General features: G+C 39.6%; 1 protein-coding gene across 4 annotated transcripts in view; it reads left to right on the forward strand.

Moving 5' to 3' along the window:
- Positions 1-19942, forward strand: part of Grm7 (glutamate metabotropic receptor 7) — a 901188-nt gene that overhangs the window by 451918 nt on the left and 429328 nt on the right. The window lies entirely within an intron of this gene.

The raw sequence follows: 19942 nt of genomic DNA on the forward strand, positions 1-19942 counted from the left end.
TTTTACTATTAAAAGGACCGACCGTTTAAGGGCCCATTGATAGAAAATATATCTTCCTCTTCTCATATTCTAAATATACTGGTTACAATTAATTTTTCCTCTATATGCAAAGAAAGGTTATGTCTAAGTGGAAATATTATGTGAAGGGAAAAGAATTTCTCTGCTGATAACCGGCTCTCTGTTTCCTTTTTGGTGAATCGTGCCTCCAAAGATTTCCTCAAGTAGGCTTTGCACATCACACTGAACCCAGTCCTCTTACTCAAAGGGACTAAATATTTGCACTTCTTTCTATTTTCTCTCTGATCCAACCTAATTAATTATTCTCCCCAGAAGGTTACACAGCCTGTGTAGATTTTTTTTTTTAAAAACAAATCAGGCTGTGCCTCTGTCACTGGTGTTTTTCTGTGTTATCTTGAGGAGATAATAATCCCACGAATCACTTCTGTGTTTTCTTTGGGAGGTTTTGAATTAATTTATTCCCTTAATACGTGCCCAGAGCTGGTCACCTATCTTACAAAATAGGCCACTGCATTTACAGATGCACTGCAATAATAACAGATCTGATTTTAACAGTCTCTACTCCTTTTCACTCAAAAAAAAAAAAATGTGTGAATTTGTTCTGTGCTACAAGCAGTCTGTGCTTACAAATAAATAGAGGATGGGGATCCCATACCCTGACTCTCAGAGTGTACAGATTGAGTGAAGCAGTCAGAAAGAAGCCAATGAGAGCAGAACATAGAATACTGTGCTATGAGGCAGCAAGTAAAGGAGCCTCAGTGGACATCGCCCTGTAGTTACATTGTGTCACTTGAGAGAACTTCTTACAGGAGGCTGTGCAATGGGTGATGCCTGAGAGCTAACTGGGTGGACAGTGAGGATTAAGAGATGTAGACAGAAGAACAAAATGGCAGACACAGTGACACAGTTGCCCAATGACTCTTGAGACAATTCTACACTCTGACTTGATTGACGTCATCACATTTCACTTAACATTTCCCTGTTTACAAGGCACAGGGAAGACTCTCTGCTCCTCTGGAGTCTAGCCATGATCATGGTGTTTGGCTGACTGACTTCTATTGACCCTTATTATTTCCTTGAATATTAATTTGGTATAGAGGCTCTCTGTGCTCATTGCTTTCTATTCACTATAAGAAATACCTGCAGTAACTTATACAGAGTATATTTGATAGGTCTTTAGGTTTCAGTCTGGAGTTGATTGTTTCCTTTGTTCTGTGCCACAGATGAGACCACTATGGTGAAAGCATGTGAGAAAGAGCACTTGCTAGTAGGCAAATGAAAGATAAGGGTTCCTGGGGTCCTGTACTTTTCTTTACAGGTACACAAAGAGTGACTTCAAACCTCCACTGAGATCTACTTATTAAAGATTTTTTTTTGTCGCTTTTCAAAAGCATCATCTCTGGGGACCAAAGCTTTACTATCTGGACTTGGGTGTGTGTGTGTGTGTTTGGGGGGGGTAGTTTTAACAAAAATGTCCTCCAAGGCTTATATATTTGAATATTTGGTCCCCAGTTGGTAGAAATGTTTGGAAGTATTTAGGAAGTGTGTCCTCACCAAAGGAAGTGTGTCATTAGGGGGATGGAGGGCTTTGAAGTTTCAAAAGCCCAGGCCTTAGCTCTCTGCCACCTACTTGTGGAGCAGAATGTAATCTCTCAGCTCCTGCTCTAGCACCACGCATGCCTGCCTCCTCTCATGCATCCCATCACAGTAGCCATAGACTCACCTTCTGAAACTCTAAGCCTCAAATAAACTCTTTTTTTCTTAAGTTGCCTTGATTATGGTACCTTAGGATGGCAATAGAAAGGACACTAATATGGAGATGTGGAAGACACAAACTCCACTGCATTGTCATTTATTCTTAGCACACTGCATACAGTCTGCGCTGGTCTGAGTTGTCTGTAACAGTTACTGTTGACTGTCCACTTGCATGGATTTATAATCACAGTGGACACACATCTCTGTGTATGTCTGTGAGGGATTTCAATTCATTTAAAGGGTGGTAAGATCTGTCTTGAGTGTGGGTAGCTCCTTCACCCAATAGCTACGGTCCCAACGTGTACAAATGGGAGAAAGCAAGCGGAGCATCCACATTTGTCTTCCTTTGCTTCCTGACTATGCTGGCCATGTCTATTTCACCATGATGAGCTTTAGCCCTTCCTCTGGCGAGCCAACATTACATGAACACCATCTCTAGGACCTCCCACTGGTTCTACCGGGGCTTATTTGTCTCTTGTGTGTACCTCTTTGCCTGGGAATTATGGGAATTTAATAAAATTTTAAGTTATCTTCTGCCTTTGTGGATGAGGAACCACAGGCCACATAAAGGTCTGATACAAAATATGACTGAAAGGGGTTAGTTACATCACAAAGTGTCCTGTATGGAAAGGAGATTATACTAGATGCTAAAACTGATAGTGGTATCAGAAGATAGACCCATTTGTGAACGGGGTGGGTTAGAAGGCTTATCCAGGTGACTCTGTGGAACAGGGAATGAGGCATGGGGTCTGGGGTAAGAAGTGAGAAATGCAAAAGCCTCACTTGAGTCCTCTCTTCCTGAGCCCTGGATGTCACATAGATATGACATCCATATTTGATGATTACTAACCCTATGGGCATTATATTTTAGAAAATTACCATTTTCGTTAGAGTTTTGTAACTACTTGAAAGAAAAAAAAATGTTATTTTGTGTATATATAGGGATATACAAATTTATGATATCATACCCAAAGCAACATTATGAACTTCTTAAAAAGAAAAGAAAAACATCAAACAAAATTTCATAGGTGCTGGAGAGATTACTCAATGGATAAAGAAATTGCCACACAAGTGTGATGATGAGAGCTTTGATACCTAGAACCCAGCAAAAAGCTAGAATGTAACCCCAGAATGTGAGAGGCGGTAGTGCAACCTTCTGGAATTTTCAGCAAAAGATCGTGCCTGATAATAAAAATGGAGATGAGTCAATAAAGGTGCCTGACATCACCTTCAGAACCCCACACCCACTCATACATGCATGTATGGCCACATACCAGAATGGGGACATAGACATGCACATGAACCACAAACACATGCAAACAATTGTGTCTCAAGACAATGCGATGGAAAGAAACGTTGCTAAATACGACATTCCAACATGATAGAAGAGTGACAGTTCCTAAAAAATCTTTGTGCCGCCCTCCAAGGAAATGTGCAGATTTTTCGCAGTGCCATGAGGAAAATGTCATAGCTATCTAGGGATAATATCATTGTGCATTATCATGAAAAAAGAAGAATGAGGCTGTTTCACTTTCACAGCAGATGGAACAATAAAATTGAGGCTATGCATTCAAAGTGCCATTCCTAAGAAAGAGTGGAGGGGAAAAAAGAGAAATAAGTCCAGCCACACTGCTGAACCTAACCAAAAATATGAATGATCTAAATTCAGCATATTTTATATGGAGAAATAAGGTTTCCATTCTCCAGCATCTTATATGGTTTTGTTTTTGTTTTTGCCTCTCCCACCAGCTCCATCCTCTAGACTATCTCACAAATATTCATAGGATACAGCACTACCTTTGACTGAGAAATAAGAGAAGAGTGAATTAATTGTCGACATGCTTACCTTTTAGGTTCATATTTTCAATATGTTTTGCCAACATCTGAACCTTTGGTTGACATTGATGTGTGTGTGTGTGTGTGTGTGTGTGTATTGTACAGGGCATCCATCTATGTGTGAATGGCATCTTCCTCAATTGCATCACAACCTTACTTCTTACCACAGATCTTACCTTCTCCATGAAATGCTGTGGTTAGGAGTACATGCCTCCATCACTTCTGGGTTTCACATGAATATTGGAGATCTAATCTTGGGTCCTTGTGCTTGTATGACAAACACATTAACTGCCAAGGGAACTATTTACCCAGCAACGAATAATGTATATATAAACATAAAAACCTACTTTGTACCAACGTGCCCGCATCTATGACATCAGTATTTGATAATCTCTTATATTCCCTCTGTATTTATTCTTCATTTACAGAGTAAAAGGCCATGGTGTATGTTATCTGAGGATGTTATTTCTCTTCCTTTCAATTTAATTGTGACAAGATCCAAGCCATGGAAGGATCTGCTATGGCTGGGCTAGCTGCCCAATATTCCTGACAAATCAAGAGAATTTCACCAGCATTTGGCAGTACTCCTCTGGCTCTTCAGCCAAGATAGTTTTATAAACTGCAATTTCTCCATGTTTTCAGAAGAGCGTAGGAATACCCTGATTTTGCTTACATGTATGCACACCATTAACGAGGATGCTCTGGCATCTTCTCTGTCCCCAACAAGTCTTCCAAAGAAAGCATGTTGACATTGCCTTTAGCTCTTCACCTCCAAGATCCTGTGCTGCTCTGCAGCAAGCTGGCCAGCACATCCTCTAATCAGCATGGGTCCTGGATAAAAGACTGGGGTTTTGTTTGTTTGTTTTGTTGTTGTTGTTTTGGGTTTTTATTTGCTTCCTGTTTTTGTTTTAGTTTTTTGTTTTTGCTTCTACCATATGCAATAGCCCTGAGAAGTGAGTACAAGGAGGGCTCATTTCAAGGAAAATTCGAATGATTCCTAGGAGTTATGATTTTTTTCCAGTGAGATTTAAATCTGAGATACATGAAAAACAATCAACCAATCAATCAATACTCAAACAAACCCACCTACCTCCATGGCCCATGATAAAAAAAGTGCTTTTGGAAAAAAAAGAGCTCATTTTTTCATTCAAGATTTGATAGATGTTTGCTTATTATAAAAATAAAAAGTTTGAAGAGATGAAGAGCTCCACAAAATCATTTGACTCTTAACTCCAGTTTTGTTATGATGACTTCATCCATCTTTAATTGCCTGGACCTTTGCTCAGTGAGCGAAGACATAACAAATGTCAGCAACAATAACATATTGACAGGACAACAGTCCACAGTGCCTGATTTTTTGTTGCTGCAGTTGGTTTTGGTTTTGGTTTTGCTTTTTTTTTTTTTTTTGGTTGGACTTATTTTGCTTGTTTGCTTTTTAACTTCTTTGAGACTTTCATGTAATGTGTTTTGGTCATACCTGCCTACCTTCTCCCCATTTCTTTCAAATCCACTTCACTTTGCTACTTACTCAACTTTGTGACATTTTTTTCTGTCCCCACCTCCCTACTGAGGAGTCCAATCATTTTGTGATGTCCATATTCTCTTGGAAGTGTGGCCTTCCGGTGGAGTACCATTAAGCCACCAGGGTCAGCATTCTTGAAGAAAACACTTTCTCCTTCTCTCAGCAGCTTTCAATTGTCTCCTGGTGGGTCCTTGTGCCTGTCTCTCCTCACTTTGTTATGGTTTGGTCTGGCTTGAGACTTTGTACATATTGTTACAACTGTGAGTTCTTATGTAGAACTGATTTTTTTGTATGCAGCACACACTGCTTCCTTGCAATGTTCCACCACCTCTGGCTCTCACACTCTTTTGTCCCCTTTTCTGGAATGATCCCTGCTGTTTTTTAAGCAATAGGTTTGGTTGTTGAACCCATAATCGTATTTAATAGGAGAGCAGTGAAATTCTTCAGGTTCATTGGCACAGCCACTTCTTTCATTGTAGTATTCTGTAAATTTTGTGTTACCAGCTTCAAAAGTATATAAAACAGGAATATAAATATTGAGATATATCATGCAATAAGCCAGATATAGTCACACATCTAATGTGAAAAATCACAGATGACAGAGAAGAATAGAAATGTGAGAACATTTTGATGAGGAAAAGTGCTCCGACTCATTCCTTAAATATGAGTATATTTCTGGAGAAAGAGCAAGGGAAATAATGTGTATCATAAAGGAAATGTATTAGATTGTATTATGTGAGAATTTTTAACTGGATCAGCAATGGTTGTGTGCACACTGGAGAGACAGACTACAACAGCAGCTCAGTCTTGGAAGCTGAATGCTTTAATAGTCTCAATATTATGTAGAAGGCCTAGGAGATTTCTGGAGAGCCATTAGTTTTCAGTTTGGCTTGAAAGATCTAAGAATCTGATATCTGGTGGCAGAGAGCAGTGACAATAGCAGCAGGAGCAACAGAACATGGTAGATGTGCTCACCAGCAAAGTTCAAAGGTATATAGACCAAAATTGACCACTTCCTTCTTGGAACTCCTCTTATGGGGTCTGAGGTGGAAAAGTGCAACCTGCTCTTGGGGAGGGGCTTCCACCACAGTTAAGGCTTTTAGGACACACTCTCACAAATGCACCCGGAGCCATCTGTCTTAGATGACTTCAGATCAGATCAAATTGACAAGCAAGATTAATCTTAACAGATTATCATGTGAGTCATGGCATATGCTGCTTTACATGGAAAATTACACAGGTATAAACATGAAGTAATAACACTATCCTCTATGATATTAGGCTTATTTTACATCTGAAGGCATATCAGTTTGCACATGTGTCCCAAAGGCCAACAGAAATTATACAATTGTTTAATTTATGTATACTATGTGCTTGCATGCATTTCCTTTTCTGTGTGTAAAAATCTGTTAGAATAAAACATGGGAAACGCCTTGAACTCATTGGCATAGAAGAAAACTTCCTGAACAGAACACCAGCATCTCAGGCTTTAAGGTCAACATTTAGTAAATGGGACCTCTTGAAACTGAAACACTTCTGTAAGGCAAAGGATGCTGTCAACAGAACAAAACGACAGCTTGGGCCCATCCAAGAGCCAACAAACTTCCTTGTAGGCATCCAAGAGGTTAGGAAATGCCACTCGGTGAGTCAACTGCTTTCCTACCATAGTGAACCAGGCATGGTGCCTCATATCTGAAATCCCAGTACATGACAAATAGAGATAGTAGAGTTGAGAGTGGTTTAAGGCCATCCATGGCTATACAGAGTTCAAGGCTAGCTTGAACACATGAGTAGCCTACCTTCCTTTACAAAAATAAGGAAAAGGAGGATAATTATTTTGGATTGAGATTGAACAATAAAATGTAAATGCTAACATCTATTAAAGCCAACTCCAAATATAAAGGAGAAAGAAATGTGAAAATTTAAGGAACATATAGTTATCCAAGTGGGCGGCAGGGAGAAAAGCTGTTTATAAACTTTGGGAAGTGGAAAAGGCTTCTGCAACATTATTTAATTAGGTTGTTTCTTAATCTCTCATTTGGAAAAGGAAGGAAAAAACCATATAAATTAAAAAATGGGTATTTTTCAGGATCACCATGTTTGTGATATCAGCTGTTTTCCATGGGTTAATTGGAATGTTAAAGTTAAAGCGACCCTTCCTGTAACTCTAACTCAAAGCTTTTCTCCACTTAGCTGTAAAAGGGGCTATTCAGAGTTTATAAAGCCTGACTATATTTTATTATCTGTTGCTTGATATAGAAAATTGTTTTGCCTTGAGTCTCTGCCCTAACTTCCCTTTCCAGGTTCTGGGATTATAGGAAAGCATTGTCCCTGGCTCCCCTGTGAGGTTTTATATGCTGCTACATCAGTGTACACCAGAGACAGAAGTTTCTGAGATAGTTAATGGACCCCTGACTTTCTTCCAATTGAAGCAGTGATCTGTCCTACAGGGAAAAAAAGGGGTCCCAGGATTGGCTAGCAACTTAAATGATTGTAGTTAGTTTCTACCAGCCTGAAGTAACATTTTACATAAAAGCCAGTAGAGTCCTCAATTTCTCATGGCTAAAGCAAACACTGAAACCATCCACACTTCATTCAATGTTGTTTTGATACATACTTTGATTAAAACCCTATGCTTCACAATTTTTAAATTATATTTGGGAAAAAGAGAAAGAGGTAGGGCATGCATGTGCCATAGCTCAGATGTGGAGGCCAGAAGACACCCCATCGGGGCTTGGATCACTTTTTACTTTTAATATCCAGGGGCTGAGAATGCAATTCTAGTCATCAGACTTGACAGCAAGAATGTTTACCTACGGTCTCAAGATTGAATGTTTTGTATCCTGATGGCTTTGGTTATTACTGAGTGTTTTAAAACCAGAGTTGACATTTGAAGAGGTGAGGTTATCCATATCTTACACATGCTACCCAACAAATTTTAACATATTTATGTCTTAATATAGCTGTCACAAAAAACTGAGATAGTAGATTCACATCATAATATGGGGCTCATGGACTATGCCTCCAGGGGAATCGGTATGAGACTAATGAGGTACAGCAGGTCCAAACCTAGGATATCTCAAATATGAGATTAAAAATGTCATCTTGAGAATAGAAGGTATGGGGCCAAGCTCTCTCCTTGTTTCTGTGCCTGCTTCATTAGCACATGACAATCCCCAGGTAGCTACAGCTGGTCAGTCACATGAGCTTGTCACTTGTTATCTTTCCCCTTGCATCGCCAGCATCCTATATCCCAGCTAATGAGGCACATTCCTCCTCAAAGCCTCTCCTTACTGACCAAGGGTTATAAGTCCCTGTTTCACATGAAATTAAGTGGTGAGCACCATCTACTTCACTGAAGGATGTCTGAGACTGGCTGTTTTTTTCAAAGCTGTAGCACTTGGGAAAGAAAGGCCTCCCTTCTTTCTGGGGTCCATCTCTGGACCCCTGAACTCAATGGCCAGCCAGGCAGTCACCACAGAACCACTGCAATCACCACTAGAGCTGGCCCAGGCACAGATAGTTTCTGCTATTCGCAGTGCAGATCCTCAGGAGTGAGCTGCTGGCTATTCCCAAAGCAGCCACCCTATTCATCCTATTCAGGTCTGTCCCTTGTTGCACCTGACATGGTCTCAGAGGCCTGAGCAGTAACACTTGTTGTGGAGAAAATCTCCTTTTCCCTTACCCCGCCCCCAGCTGTACTGATGATGTGACACAGATCCCGGATCTCATTCTGCACTCACTCAGCATCCTGTTCGTTATCCACCTGGTACTGATGTCACTCTCTTCCAGCTCAGTGCCCCATGGCACGCTGAGGCCCTTCCAGAAGATGCTGAACAACGTCATACTACATGGGCTCCCTTTACTTTGCCTCCTAGTACAAGTCCTACCATCTTTAAGGAGATTAATGCTATTTCACTTACTGAACTTTCAGAATGTCATTTTTTATTTTGCGTTGCTTCTTGAGACAGGGCTATGATATATATTCCCAGACTAGCCTGGAAAGTGCTATACAGCAAAGCTGTCCTTGAACTCATGTGAACTTCCCCCATTTTATCCTTTATACTGCTGAGGCCATAGGCATGTATCAGTGTGCCGTTACACAGGATCATACTTTCATCTTACACTACCTGAGTCCTGCCTTTTGGTCTTCTTATGTGTCATAGAATCCTGTTGTATGAAATAATGCTTGTCTGTGAAAGGATGGAGAAAATTTCTTTCCCTCAGCTTAATATTTGGGAACTGAATTCTCACTCATATATTCAGTGATTTGTTTGCTGAGCAAAACTCTACAATGCATTTATCCTTTTATTCATTATAATGTGTTAGCTTGTGAATAGTCCACAAATACACCTCCTAATACATCCCATTTGAAGCCCAGAGATAGTATCAATGTACATCTGTTACATTTGTATTGCCCTTGTGGGGAAAAGGCAGGTTTTACTGGGCAAATTCACACTTTCCAGTAAACGTACCACTTGATAGATTGTATACAGGCGTTTCTATTGATCTTCTTGGAAAAGATCTCTTAGTGAGCTTTTGGTGCAGTCATTAAAGGAAATGGTAGGAATAGATAGAAGATGATCAGAAAACCAGATTAGGTACAAAGAAGAGGCTAAAGAAGGAGAGGAAGAAAGGAGTGAGTGAAAATCACCGCTGACGGACAGTATGAGGAGCATATTGGTTCAGCAATTAAAAGCTCTTACTGCTCTCACACATGACTCAGGCTCAGTTCCTATCACTTCCATGGTGTCTCACAATCATCTGTAACTCCAGTTCAAGGGTACCTTACACCTTCTTCTGGATCTACGGGCATCAGGCTGATAATATAGTACATACATACGCACACACACACAGGCACACACACACAGGCACACACACACAGGTACACATATATGTGTGTGTGTGTGTGTGTGTGTGTGTGTAGCAAATGCTCAGATAGATAAAACATTTTAAATGTTGATGGAATTCTTCTAATGACAATCTTCTTTATGTCTAGATGAGGTCTCTGGCCATAATTCTACCTATAAACTTGATAGTCTCCTGTCTGATGTGTACTCATACAATATATGTTCACTGGAAAGTTCAGTTTCTTGATGAATTTGACAGCTATCAAAACCATTCTGTGACAAATCCTCCCAAATAATAACATAATTTTTCTTCTTGAGAAACAGATAATCCCTTAATTATTTGTAATCTCTGTGTTTTTCTCAATTCTTACGCATAACGAATCAGAACTGAGAAAAATTCTACATTCTTAATTTCAGGGCATGGGTTAGCATCCCTGGGCTTCCAGCAGTTATACTTTCAAATCAAATTCAAGTTTGACAAAATCCTATCACACTGACACTGGTATTTAGAGAAATAATCTATTCAAATATTAGGGAACTCACTTTTAAAAGATGTGGACCCATGGGGCCTGCACAAACAGATACACCAGTTAAGAACAATGCAAGTAGAGAACGTGGACCCTGTTCAGATGTGTCTAATAAACAACTCTTTCTCCACATGGGGAAGCAGGGAAGGGGGAACTGCCTCTGACATGAACTCTGGCACCCAAGATTTGATCACAGCCTTTTGGCAGAGAGGCCCTGTGCGAACACAGAGGAAGGGGATGCGGGCTATCCAGATGAGACCTGATAGGCTGTGCGCAGATGGTGGGGGAGGAGCCCACCTGTCAAAAGTCTAAGGAAGGAGAATGGGGTGGAAAAGGGAGGGAAGGTAGAAGAAGCAGGAAGATAGATAAGTGTGAGGGGATTATAATGTGAATAAATTACAATAGTAAAAACAATAATGTAAATTTTTAGAAAGTTAAATCACAAATTTGTATCTCATTTATAGAACTAAAACAGAAAAACAAGGAAAGCCACATAAGCCTTGCTAAGCTCAGCATGCTGGGACTCACTTTGGGTTATACGGGATTCTCACAGATGCTCTGTTCACCGCTCCTTAATTAAATCAACGACCAGAGTCATCGCTGTAGGTGCTGGTGTCTTGTGCTGTTGCCTGGTTGTACTCAGGCCCCATGTGACAATGTTAATGTGGATGACTTCTACCAAAGTATTACATGGCTTCAAGAAAAGCAGAAGCACTCAGGAAGGCAGAGGCTGACAGATATCTGCGAGTTTAAGGACAGCGTCCTCTACAAAGCAAGTCCAGAACAGGCAGTGCTAGGCAGAAAAACAAACAAACAAACAAACAAGCAAACAAAACCGAAATCATGACTCAAAACCAAAACCAAAGGAAATCAAACAAAGTAAACAGAGAGTCAATAGTCAATGGACAGAACTCATTGAAACAGTTTGTTAATATTTCTTACAGGGACACTATGCAATGTTTTCTTTCTTTCTTCACCAACAGAAGGATTAGAAAATTGCTGTTTCCAGTGCTGTAGTTAGAAGTGGGTTTCTGCTAGACACATGACAGGAGTTGTACAATACATCTCAGAAGCCAGGACTATTTTGATCCAGTTTATAGATTAAAAGAGTAAATATTTGGGGTAGATTACGTGCTGAAATTTACATAAGATGGTATCCCCTTAAACCAGGATTTATCACAGAATCGCCCTAGTTCCTACCAGGGTTTTCATTGCTACTGCTTACAGTCTCCTAGGGGAGGGAAGACTTAGTATATAAAATTCATCTTTAAGAAAAAAATAATAAAGCTTTGTGAGGTGACTGGTTGCTGGGAAGATACCCTTTTGGTGGTTCCATTTCTCACACAGTCTTTAGAAAAGGGAGCAAAGCCACAGGTTTCCTTGCATGGCTTATGAAGGGAAATATTCTGGGAACAAAAGAAAGGAACAGAGCAGAGCAAGTGAAGATGGTTCCTGGGTAACGCCCCTGCTGGAGCCCGGCTTCTGCCTGCACTCATGGAAATGGGTGGCATAGGAGTCACTTCAGAGACACAGTACCTACAAAATCAGGAGGAATGGCCGTCAGTTCATCAGCTGCAGGCTATATGTAAGGATGGCTTGTAAACAATTTCCAAGCCAGATAAGGGTCAGTGAGAGGAAAGCGGGGAGTGCTGAGTCATGAGAAGCTATGCTTCTGTCTGTAGGGTAAGACTGGAGAGGCACAGTGGCTGTGTTTCATTTATACCAAGGGAGGCATCTTCCTAGACTCCAGGCAATTGAGCCCTCAAGAACATTAACAAATCATAAACATGTTAAATCTCTGTGCCTTTCCTATGGTGTGATATATACCATGCCATGGTATATGTCTAAGACATCTGTGCAGTTTACCAATAATTGGCCAGTTTTCCTCATTAGCATGCAGGTAAAGAAACTTGTGGTATAGTACTGGTGAGCTGAGTTTGAGCCCCAGAGCTCATGGTAAAGGTAGAAGGAGGGTGCTCACCATACAAAGTTGCCTTCTTACCTCCACACCCAGTGAAGGTCCTGATATGAGAAAAGAAACTTTTATACTTGTATTTTTTTTTTCTTTCTGACTTTATTAGAGGACAAGCCTACTTTGCCACATTAAGTTAACCACTTACCATGTATAAAGGCTTATTATAATCTGCACCATGGTCAGGAGATAGAACTTGAGCTTCTACTTGGTTGAATTTGTAGTTGCTTAATATCATAATGTATGAATAAGCTGATTTTGTAAGCTAGCAAAATAAAAAGGTGTGTATGACGGCATATGACTCTTGCTTCAGTTTTCAGAGACAGCATTGTGGTATGTCTGGCCTGTTTCTCTCCCTTCTTAGTTTCCAAAGGTCGAGGGGCCATGTGTTTAGTTTGTTTATGTATCTTTCTTATTAGTAAATGCCAGTGCCGGCAAGAGCTATACCTACGTATGCATTCCATCACAGTAGCTCCTGACTCCCTGGAATATTAATTGCAGAACTAACTTCCTTGAGACGATGGCCTACCTCCCCAAAGCAAAAAGACTCCTCAAGTCTTGGAGCAGTGAAAATAAATCTCTGCATTTAATTCTGTGACATCTAAGGTAGCTAAAGGTGACAACAGCTATTGGCCAACAGTAAGCCAAAGATTAATAAAACAGAAAAGCCAAACTAAAACACAACACTATTTTGAGAGGAAGCAACAGCTTTGTCATGCAGTATCATAGAAGGAAGTTCAGTAGTGATACTAAAGAGGGGCCTTATTTCTATCAGTGTTGAGCTAATTTTATCTTGAGGGCTTACCTGATATATCTTGAGTAGTTACAGTGTGACGTTCTTACAAAGCATAGATGCTGCCACATGATTGTAAAGGATTGTACTTTGTTTTCCCTATAACAGACTCAAAGCTAGATATTTCTAGGCAATCAGTTTGTGGTTGAAGGCCACTATGTTAGTTATGTTTTCAAGGGAGAAAAAGAACATTAAGGAATAAAGAACAAGAATTGGGGTCATAGCTGGGTGACGGAGAATTTGCTTTAATGCACACAGTAGGCCCTGTGTTCATCCCTGGGACCAAACATCACACAAGCCATCACTAGCAATTGGAAGCTGTCAATAGGGTCATGGGAGGTAGTTATTAGAGGGGAAGATGGAGAGAGAAAGAAATGTAAAGTGGAGTATTTGTATTTCTCTTGATATGTAGATTTCAGCCTGCTTTTGTCAACTTGAGACTTGCCAGGGACCACTAAGGTCCTATGGAACTGCTTTCTCAGGATACTGCTTTATTCCTTCCATAGCACACTTGGGAGCCAACAGTGTCTTGTTTTGTGTCCTTACAGTGTGGGTGATGAAACCCAGGGCCTATGATAGGCACAAATGTCCTGCTGGTTCCCAGTGCTCTTCAGAGATAACATTTGCTCTCTAGTCTAAAGGGAGCCCTGCTTCCTACTACATACGGAGATGTTTTTTTGCAAGAAGTTTTGCAGAAGTCATACTGCCATCAGCTGTGCCTGCAGGACTGGACTTGGAAAATATTGAATTATGGACTTTTCTTTCAAGCTTATAAAAATTCTACTCTGCATAGCTTTCAGTTTGCTAGCAAACATATGCATTTACTCCATGAATATATAGTGTTTAGGAAAATGTGTAGTACTTCGGAGCATTCAGTTTTCAATATGCTTGCTACATTCTGTCATTATCAAAGTACCAATTTCTCTCTGTAGCCACCTACCTACAGACCAAGGCATACAGAGTCTAGTTCTTCAAACAGGCCCTGATCTGCCTTTTTCCTCCCCCACAGTGTTCTTTTTGCCTGAAATGCCTTTCTCAACTATTTTGCCCATGACTCCCTGACCACTATAATTTCACAAAAGCATCTTTATCTTTCCTAACTATAACAACTAGTTCCATGGCAGTACCTCTTTATGCAAATTCATATTTATTCTTTGCCAATACTCCTAGATTTTGAGTTTCACAACTTTCTAGATACACACTTTTTGTTTGCCATTACCATGGAACATAGTTTGTAATAGATTAAAGAAATAATTAGAGAAAATACTTTGTTAATTAATTAAAGTCCATTTTGGGAACTATTAAGTATCTCTCAACTGAAAACAAAAATGACCATAAAATCACCATTTCATGTTCAAACTGTAATTGGTATTTACTGCAACTTCTAGCACATATGATAAATAGCGAGTAAACCTTATTGATCATGTCTTATCTGAAATCTTTTTAAAATTTTTATTGATTCTTTGTGAATTTCACATCCTGCACCCAATTCCACTCATTTCCCTATTCCTATATATCTGCCCTCTGCAACTCAAAATAAAATAAAATAAGATGACAGCATCATCATCATCATCATCATCATCATCATCACCATGTTGTGGAAACTTTAGTCTGTCACAGTGTGTCACACAGTATACTTCTATCTTTACTTGCAAATGTTCATTGAAATGAGTCTTTAATTCTTTTCAAGGCCTCTGACTTCTGCTTAATTATCTACAGTAGATCCTCATGGGACTCCTCTCAGAGAGTCTGCTGTTGTCCTATGTCATGGAGCTCCCGCAGCTTTGAATCTGCAATGCCAGTCCTTTTACGGGATGCAACAGACCATAGATGGAGTAGATGTTGGGGTGTGTCAACTCAAAACCCTGCATCCAGGGCTGGGAGGTAGCTGAGTTGATCAGCCCTCTGGCTCACCGATACTCACATCACCATGGTGAACTCTCCAGCACTGTCCAGACTAACACACCCAATGCCACAGCGGGCATGGCTGGAGCAGGTGCTTGGATATTTTTCTTCTGGCCACTGCATGCCTGCTGGCCCACAGTCTTACCTAAACTCTTAAAGGCACCCAATACTTGCCTATAAAAGGGCATGTTCTGCATGATTGACTTGCCAAGGATGAGGTATTAGGGGAGATTTTTCTAACTCACTGTCATAGCTTCTGTGTGGTGTATCATCTAACACCATGTAAATTCTGATAACATGTCCTAGAGACTCTGGAGTCTTTGAAAAATGATTTGGTGCTAAAGAAACTAAAAATTTGTAAGCTCCAAAACCATTCATAACTCCTGAATTTTCATTTATTTTTAAGTGTTTGTGCTACATAGAGTTGGCCAGGTGACTGGCATTTGGTCTCCATGACAGGAGAAACAGCATAGAATTGCAACACCGTGGCAGAGTGCATACCTTATGGATATGAACAGTGTCAAGGCTGACCTTTGAGTCCATAAGCCACTTGGGTAGAAAGCAGTGTATCAATGCAGCATGCTCCTGGAACCATGGGAACTGCTGAGCTTGTACACCAGCTCTAGGCCATGTTTTCAGACTATTCATAATGAAATAAAAATTTTACCCTTCTCAATTGAGTGATTCTCATAATTCATTCTAGTTTACACTACACAAGTTACTCTATAGCTAAAGAAGAGACTAAGTAACCTCCTCCCTGATCTGCACAGATGTGTATTATTGACTGTCCTAGTAATAGACTTTGCAGTTGAAGATGCAGCAAAGATACTTGCAGTGGGTGCATGCAATTCGCCATTGGTGCTTTATGGGCCCCTTAGCCTTTTTGCAGGTATTCTTCCTTACCAACATAAGTTAGAGCTCTGTGAGTCTGCGATTTGATAAAGAACATAAAATAAAAGCAGAGTTCAAGCTCCTCATATTTATCACCTGCCCTGCATTAAGGATGTTACTCTGTGACATTGGTATTAATCATAGTCTGCTTTCTGCCATGAAAGATATCATCAAAGTATTTGAACCAAGGCTACAGAGTCACTGGAGGAACATTCTGGTGATAAATTCTCCTCTCATCTTTGTTACTGTGCTGCCACTTTCAGCAGGAAAGAAAGGGGTTCCCAGGGTGCTTATTGAGAGTAAGGCAGGTAGATGGGAAAGTGGTCCGTTCTTCACTCACCAAGCAGAGTCCCTTTACCTACAGCTCAGCAGAGACGCCAGCCTGCCACTCACTCACATTGGACCTTAGAGAAGTTGCTTACCCTATGAAAGGAATACTTCTCTGCCATTCATTGAGAAGCTGTGGTCAGGTTTATTCTTTCCAAATGGCCCCCATGTGCCCATGCTGTGTGTGTGTGTGTGTGTGTGTGTGTGTGTGTATGAAGAAGTTATAGGAATATTATCAGTAAAGTGATTTTAAAGGGACATTAACAATTTAGAAATATAAGGCTTGATCTTGTGCAGATAAGTATAGCTGCTTTTAGTAAGGAGCAGCTTCACAGCACTCCTTCTGGCCCCTCCATTATAAAATGCATAGCTTCAGGAGAAAGATATTTTAGTGGAATAAAAGGAAATTAGAGGAGTGAGACAGCAGTTGGATATCATATTTTATTGTATTCCTATATGAATTTACCAAGAATACAGAAAAATATATGGCATACTTTATGTATTTATAAAATATTATTTTATTTAGTATATTCCATTTGTCATTTCATAAATATTCAGAAGTATTATATATGCTTATACATTTTTCTTTGTTTTAACATATGCTTATATTTCTATGAATATGTATTTGTATAGATGTTAGATGTACAACTTTCAGTATATGCCATTCCTTGAAATATACTTACTTGAATAGTGTTTTATTAGAAAGTTATATTAATGCTCCAGTTTTATAGAAAATAAGTGCATTTAGGAAAAGTTTGAAGGATGCCGTGAATGACTAGTATTAGCTAAATGGAGCAAGCCAATGGCTCAGGACAAGTGGTATGTTGTATTTCTACAGCCTATCCCTAGAGTGTGAGAAGTCACGTATCCACTGAGATAGAACACATCTTCTGAACTTGTCTTTTGCATATGCGTGTCTAATTCCTGGCCTTTGTAAGTTATCACTCCTACCCTTGGGAGAGGACATGCATCTATGATGATGGAAACATACAATGAGCCAGCTTCCCATAAAACTTTCTAGTCACTAGAGTGTAGTGAGTTCTTGGCCCACCTGAAAAAAAAGCCCATGCTTGTGTCCTGGTGAACTTGAATGTCAAGCTGAGTTCTGTCCTTATCTCCTTGACATTTGCTGTCAGACCCTGGAAACAGCCAGATGGGTATATTTTCCTGTGCTTTAGGCTCAGTACCCAGTCTCAAATGTGGACTTGGAGGCCAGATGGTCCTCCTACCTGGAATCTTCTATCCTTCTGTTTCAGTGAGTGGTATTCCATCATTCCTGGCTTAATTACACAAATTTCCATGGCACATCTGCAGAAGCGTTCTGCCACAGCCCGTAGAAAGGGTCATTATGTATTATTTTCATCTTGCTGATTTTGTTTACGGAAATTTTCTTCTTTGAAAATGACCTTGCATATTTATTGCAGAGTCTCTATAAACTCGAGGATCAGGAAGCTTGTAGTTAAAAATATATTATTTTACTAATCTTTAAAAAATTATCCTGGGATGTGTTAGATATTCTGTAGCTATTTTAAAATGAAAACATACAAAGCCAGCATGGTGTTCCTTGGTCAAGCTATCAGAGCATTACAAAAATGGAGTGAGCATATTTATAGGGCAATCAGAAGAACTTTGTGATGGGAAGGGACTTGGTAGAATATTGACAGGTAGGATTAGAAGACAAGAAATTTCTTTTATGGGAGAAGAAAATAATCAAATGCTCCAAAATTCAGTTTAGATTGCAGACAAATTATAGGATATTGAGAAAGTTCAGCGGAAGCAGGACACATAAATTGTGTGCCATGCTTTAGGTTGATGCGTTAAGGGATAAGACACCCATGTCTGAAAGTGGCATCTCTTTCTCTCAACGTGGTCAAAGAACTAGTGCCTGTGAAATGGTAGCACAGGCCCAACAGCAGGAACACATCTGTTCTACAGCTTGAGTTGTCAGTGTGTTTGAGGCTTTGGAGAAGATGATATCACAATGCTTGATTTCCTATATACCAAACTATCTTTTTTCTACAATTCTAATATAGTGTGCAAATCTTATCTCAGTTTTACCCATTTCCTTTGTATGTAAAGTGTGTAGTGGGACTCTCAAAAGACTCTACCAGCTCTAAATCCAATGGGTAGAGAAAAGTCAAGGAATTAAATATTAAAAAATATTTGAAAAGGATTCCTTAGGTTTCATAACTGACAAGCAGACTAGCTATATCTGAAAAGATTATTTTGATTTCAATCTGAGAGATGATGGGGTCTCAAACTACTGTAATAGTAGAGGTAATAGGAGTGTCATCAGGTTGCAGGCATATTTTAAAGTTGTATTTGTCATGGTTTTTTGGTCATTTCTGTCATGGTTTTAATGATAAATTTAACCCCATAGACTCATGTATTTGAACTCTGGTTCCCTGTTGCCTGAACTGTTTGAGACAATTATGGAACCTTTAACAGGTACAGCACTGCTGGAGAAAGCTCGTCACTGGATATGAACCTTGAGAGTTCATACTCTCATTCCACTCCCAATTTGCTGTCTCTGGATCTTTGCGCAATTGAGATGTAATCTTTCAGAATACTGCTCCAACTGCATACTTCCATACCTGCCTGCCATTAGGGACTCGCCTTTTTGAACCATAAGCCCAAGTAAACTCCTTTCCCCTGAAGTTTCTTTTGGTTCTGATAGTTTAAAATAGCAACAAAACAATTAACTGGTACAGTATTCAATAGTCATTGGAAAATATAGAGCAGATTCCACACACGTGTGGTACTAATTAAAATGGTGTCACTTCTGAAAATATATTGAGGGTTATCTAGGATACCCATGAGTTAATTGCTTTTCTGAGTTTCTATCAATGTTTGAAACTTACCTAATACCTTCTCATTCATTGTCTTATACGTTTGTCCCTTTGGTGTGGAGAAAGGAAATGGTAATATTATTTAGCTCACTAGTCTATATTGAAAACAATAGAATCAAGACAATATATCTTATTAGTAATGGTGGTTAAAAACTGACACTTTCTATTCTTGTGTTGTCTCTCAGGACAGAAAAGCAAGCAGTATGGTCTTACACAATCTACTTAACATAGACAATAGACTGTGTTCTGTGTCTACACAGCACAAATAAGCATTGAAGGACTGATAACTTTAGTGTATTATTTTCTAGGTGACAAAGTAATTAAAAATAGAATCAACAACAGCCAAGTTGTAAAAGGTCTTTTCCTTCCTTTGTAGCTACATCTGTCTCAGTGTGTCTGCATTCTATATGGTAAGAAGCTATAGCAAGTGGACAGGGAGTGTAAACACCATTTCCTGCCTACATGGACAGCATTTTGTCATTAACGTTCTCTCTCGTGGATGCTTTGAGCAAATAATTCTGTTGATTGGAATCACTACCAGTGTTGAAACTGGCAAAGTCTCTGTGGTTGGTGTCTTGTTTCTAGAAGTCGAGGCAGGTAACTGTTTCCTAGAAAACAATCTATAAAACATGAATTTTCTGGTGTTAAAACAAGCATTTAATCTCATTGTTCTAAAAAAAAATTAGGCCAAAAATTG

This window comes from Acomys russatus, chromosome 13 (assembly GCF_903995435.1).
Source record: "Acomys russatus chromosome 13, mAcoRus1.1, whole genome shotgun sequence".
Classification (NCBI taxonomy): domain Eukaryota; kingdom Metazoa; phylum Chordata; class Mammalia; order Rodentia; family Muridae; genus Acomys; species Acomys russatus.